The following is a 6,000-nucleotide window of genomic DNA, read 5'->3' as shown; positions in this document are numbered from 1 at the left end:
ATTTAAGAAAAATATATAGCATTTATAAAATTGTAAGCTCTATATATAGATCACCAAACCAGAGAAAAGTCCCAGGTCCTAAAATAATAACGCCTAGAGTTCCAAATCCAAGGCTTATTAGTGATCTATCTAATTAGATTTATTTTAGGAATCATAGCTTTTAGAGAAACAACTTGGTCACCATATTTTTTGTGGAAGAAGAAGGCTGAACATCATTCACAATTATGTTTTAAAAATATGGGGATGGAGTGATAACACAGAGAGAGGGGTATTTGCCTTGCACACGGTCAAACTGATTTCGATCTGGCATCCCATATGATCCCCCCAAAATTACCAGGAGTAATTTCTGGACTCAAAACCAGGAGTAATTCCTGAGCACCACTTGGTGTGGCTCCCTAAATAAAATAAAATAAAATAAGATATATGTATTTTATATATTGAACCCAGAGCAAGGCAGGCATTGAGATCCATTGAGAGCCATACATGGCCCTAAAATATCTTTTTTGTTTGTTTGTATGTTTTGGAGCCACATCCAGTAGTGCTTAGGGCTTACTCCTGGCTCAGCACTCAGAAATCACCCCAGGCAGGCTTAGAGAACCATATAGGATACCAGGGCCCATCCTGGGTGGGCTGTGTGCAAGGCATACACCCTACCCACTGTGCTATTGCTTTGGCCCCTAAAATATTTTTTAAATGTAACTGAAGAAATACACTAACTGAACAATTTGGTGCTTGAATTATGTTTTTATTACTCATCAGAGGTCACAAAGACAACACACTACATCAAACACAACTGAGTGAGTAAGCCTTGCCTCTTAATCTTCAGATTCTTCTAATATGTGTTTGCTTTTGTTGCTTTATAAACAAGCATCAATCTCACCAAATGGATGGAAATCCAGGAGATTAATCTTATTAAGGGTCTTAAATTTGGTTACCTAAAATGAGATCTGAAAATTAACCCTGTCAAGACGTTAAGTGTGAAGTAGTAAAGTCAGAAATAGGATTGTGAAAAACATGAAGAGAATATGGGGGAAAGCTGGAAAATCTAAGTCTTTCTAGAAGCTTATCTCTAAAAAGAAAGAGAAGTAGGATGTAGTAGTAGGGACTGTAGGACCAAATTATTTTCCTGTACTATGAAAATTACTAAAATAACACTTTCATGTTGAAGAGATGAAAACAAGGGATAAATTTTATTTCCTTTGCAGTGACTGTTGTGAAAGAGAAGCATAGATAATACTGTCTAATAAGAGAGAATAAAGGAGAAGACTGAGGACACTTTCTCAAAGGACATTTCCATAAAGCATTTTTAAATTTGCATTTGTTTTAAATTTGTTTTAAATTTTAAATTTGCATTTGTTTTGCAAGAAAACACACTCTGACATAAATTTCTACTGAGGTTGGAATCAACCAAGACCTTATATAGTTTCCCTGTACTTGATTAGTAGGTCATTGACCTCACACAAGAGAATTTCTAGGACCAAGTTCACTAGAGTCATTGCTTCAGGTTAATACATTTGTGATATATTTTATAAACGTTAACACATTTTGGCATCCAGTTATAATTTACCACAATAAGCTAATAGAAAAAACTAACACCATCTCATAGTGTCATGAAGGGGCTTCTCAAATCCTGTCTCTGGCATTCACTCCACTTTTCTTACAATATATTGTTCCTTGTAGCAAGTTTAGTATTTCAGGCCATACACCCAGTTGATACCTGAGAAATAGAACTCTATTTTTCCCTTATTCAACTTAATCTCTTTTGATCCTCTCATTTCTTTTCATGTCAAAATTGATTCACCAAACATTATAACTGAGGCATCCAGTCATTCAGGTGTAAAACACAGGTAGGGATTTCTGTCTGCCTAGCCTTCTTCCTGAGAAGGGACTAAATTTTGACATGGATTCTTCACCAGGCAAGCTAGATTGAGTCCAAGAATGTCAGTATAGACCGCACTTCGTTATATGGAATGACATGTAACATGCTCCCTGCTGCTCAGAGCATGGACTCCATGGGTTCTTTGACTTTTCACACTTTTGGATGTGCTTAGATGAGGGAAGGCTCAAATTGGGTTATCACAGCTTCTCCTGGAGTGGTTTCTGCCCTAGTTTCCATTGCTCCATCTCCTACTCCAAGCTACTCCTAATATTGAACTGCAGAACTATAGGACTTTGCTTATTTTGAAAGTTCCTCTTGGCAAACAAGAAACATGTGATCATTGTCTTTGAATACCCAAGCTGATTGAAAGGCATTGACAACATTTTCCCCAATGTGTATGTTCAACAAAGCAAAGAAGTAGAAAGATTTAGAAACATTAAAAAAAATAGCCAACATCCACAATCTCTTTTTCTTTTCCTTCTCTCTAATGAGAAGATCTTTGTCAAGTCTAGTTTTTGTATCAGTTCCATCTTTCCAGAATTAACTTCTGCATGAATTTTGGCTTTGACTATTGCTTCCCGTATTGTCCTCTTTCAAATGGCAAAGCATTTGAATGGACTCTTCTGGTTCAGTTAATCTAGCTCTTCCATCTGCTGTGTGAAACTTTGAGAAAGATCACCCACCAGTTGGGATTACTAGGAGACAAAAACAGGCAATTCTTTCATAGAATCAACCTTACAATTACATACATTACTCAAGGCAAGTTTTTTATTCTAAAGTAAGCTTAAAATTAATCTCTTAAATTTACTTGAGTAACTAGAAGTCAATGGAGATTCTGCCATTGGTTTTGACATATCGTATTTGTTTACCTACCTAGTTATAATTTATTCATTTCTTTGCCAGGGTGATCAAATTTCACAACCTGAATGAGATCAAACTAGAATTTTGTTGCTTTTAACCCTCTGTAGTTCATATATGCAGCAATCATTGGTGTTGCAGAGAAGTGTGACTGTTAATGAGTATACATCTAGTAGACCTGAGCCTAAAACTCAGGATAAGAGTTCATATCAGGGGCCGGCGAGATGGCGCTAGAGGTAAGGAAGGAAGCCAAGGAAGGACCGAGGTTCAATCCCCCCAAGCCAGGGGCAATTTCTGAGTGCTTAGCCAGGAGTAACCCTTGAGCATCAAACGGTGTGGCCCCCTTCAAAAAAAAAAAAAAAGAGTTCATATCAGTAAATTTCCTGCAGTCTACAAAATACACTCCAGAATAATGTCTAATACATGTCACATGAAGGTTGAAAAGGTGTGTGAACTTTAGTATCCTAAATTTTTTCAAAATTTTTCACAAGAAACTGACAAGCATTAGGTTTTCTGCAGATGAAAGTTGATGAATTTGGTGGTGCCAAAAATGACTTTCTCCCAAGTGCTCCGTGTTTATGCGAACATCAAATCCCTCTGCAGTTTGTGAATGCTGAACCCCTCAGTTCTGGTCATCATATTCCTGAATGTGCCCTGAGTTACAAACAGATCAGTCTTTTGTTTATTTGTCCCTGCACTTTCACTAAAGCAGTGTTAGGCTCTGGGATTGAATCAAGGATACTGTGCTAATGCTTCAAGACAATTGAAGCACAAGAGCTATTTAAAGGAGATGAAGGACTAGTTTCCAAGGGTCCTAGTATATTATGATGTGATCAAATCTAGCAAGGAGTCGACATAGAATCGTTTTTTATTATTCTGGATGGGACAGAAAGGAAAGAAAAGGTGCTGATGCTTGCAGCTTTTCCTCTTCCAAATTAAATGAGATTGTTTAACATTAGGAGAGGACTCAGAGAATGGTAGCCATTGTTGCTTCTGTTAAAACATCCTTAGTGTGCTTAAAATGAGAGTGTTAGTCAGGAGTCGGAAAATACTACATAGTAAATCTAAAAAAATAATTTGGTTTTGAAATTCATCATGATTTTCTCCTAAATAAAAATCTAGTATATCATATGAAAATATAATTTAGCATATGAGCTGTGTCTTATATTTCACATTCAGCTACTTATGGGTAGCAAATGTATCATTTGAAATCTCTTTTCTGTAAATCTAGAATCTGAGGCAAAAAGAGGTTAAAATTATTCTTGGTTCATCTTTACATTTTAAAGGAAGATTTGAAGTGTTAGTTGAAAGGTTTCATTTCTGTTTAGGAAGTAAAGTGCCTAAAACTGTTGGGTTGGTTGGAAACAAAAATAATAGCTCATTTGCTGGCTCTCACTTTTCCAGAGCCCTAATTATTAAAAGAACATTACAATGATTAGATAAAGAAACTATGATATATAGACACAGGGACACTGCATGACTAAAAGAAAAGAAGAAATCATGTCATGTAATCTGTTGCTAAGCAATGTGGTGGCAGTGTATCATGTTGAGTGAAGTCAGTCAGCAAAGGTACAGATAGAGAATGACCTCTCTCTTATCTTAGATCTAAAGAAACATTAGTAGTACATAAATGCCCAAAGGCAGCTGAAACTGAACTGGGCTTGGCTTTAGTAGGAAACTTACCATGTAGGGAGTGGGAAAGGGGAATAGGACACTGGGAAATGATAAAGAGAAGTGGACACTGGTGGAAGTTGTGGTGCTGAAATGTTTAATGCACTAAACTTTACCACTAACAGTATTATAATCCTGATTGCTAAATACAAATAATAAAAAAGGCAAAAGAACAGCCAAGAACAACATGAAATTTAACCTTCTCTTTCAGATAGGATAAAATCAGTTAAAAGAGAAGTGGAATTTTGCCAATGGACCATCAGTGACAAACATCTCTGTAATACTTCTTACATGTACTCAAAAACCGGGTCCCCCTGGATTTTACTTACCCATTTAATTCTCCCAAAAGGTCATTTTGCAGATAAATAAACTTAGATATTTCATGTTTACATAGTTTGTCCCAGGTCACACAGAGTTTTATGCCTAAGGATTAGAAGGAGGTAAAAAGTCAAGTGAATAACTTTACTCCAGGAGATTCTGAGAAAATCTTGGTTTAGCAAATGTTGGCAACTGGTAACTTAGGTGACTCAGATTTCTCCTAGTTACTGAAATAGTTTAATCTATTTTCTTCATTCCTTTCCAATGTCCAAGTGCTAATGAGAAGGGAAAGTATCCTCACACCAAGGAGAAAAGTTCTATAGGCAAAATTTGACCTTAGAAAGTCATAGAATGCGGGGCTGGCGCGGTGGCACAAGCAGTAAGGTCATGCCTACGCTAGCCTAGGATGGACCGCAGTTTGATCCCCCGGTGTTCCATATGGTACCCCAATCCAGGAGCGATTTCTGAGCCCATAGCCAGGAGTAACCCACTGGGAGTGGCCCAAAAAAGACAAACAAAACAAAACAAAAAAGTCATAGAGTACATTACATATTTGGGACAGGTATGTTTTTAAAAATGTTTTTAACATTAGGAGAGGACTCAGAGAATGGTAGCCATTGTTGCTTCTGTTAAAACATCCTTAGTGTGCTTAAAATGAGAGTGTTAGTCAGGAGTCGGAAAATACTACATAGTAAATCTAAAAAAATAATTTGGTTTTGAAATTTAAACCCCAAGTTGTAGGAGCAACTTATATATTTATTATTTTTATTATTTATGAAATTTTATAATTATTTATGACATATTATGACATTCTATTTATGACATATATTTATTTATCTTTATTTTTATTTAAACCATTTTGATTTACAAAGTTATTCATACATTTAAACATACAGTGTTTCAGGATCAATTCCACCAACCATCAATATTCTCCCTCCATCAATATTACCAGAGTGCAGCCCATGCAACCTTTCTTTGCTCCAGCCTACCAGCATAACAGAAACCTTTTCAAGTTTAGTTGTTGAAGTTTGGGTCTCATGATTGCATTGTTGTTGACTTTGATTTGGATGTTTAGTTCCTGTCTTTTTTTTTATTTCTTTTTTCTTTTTTATATTTTTTATTTCTTTTTTTATATTTTATTTATGATATATTTATTATGTCATTTATACCACAAATGACTCAATTAATAGAGATACCTGATTCTTTTTCACAGTTATACAGTTGCTCATTGACTTGCTATATTTGAGTTCTGAGTCAGGAGATAGAGTACAAAT

Source organism: Suncus etruscus, chromosome 17 (genome assembly GCF_024139225.1).
Source record: "Suncus etruscus isolate mSunEtr1 chromosome 17, mSunEtr1.pri.cur, whole genome shotgun sequence".
NCBI lineage: Eukaryota > Metazoa > Chordata > Mammalia > Eulipotyphla > Soricidae > Suncus > Suncus etruscus.
Note: the sequence above shows the minus strand (reverse complement) of the source record.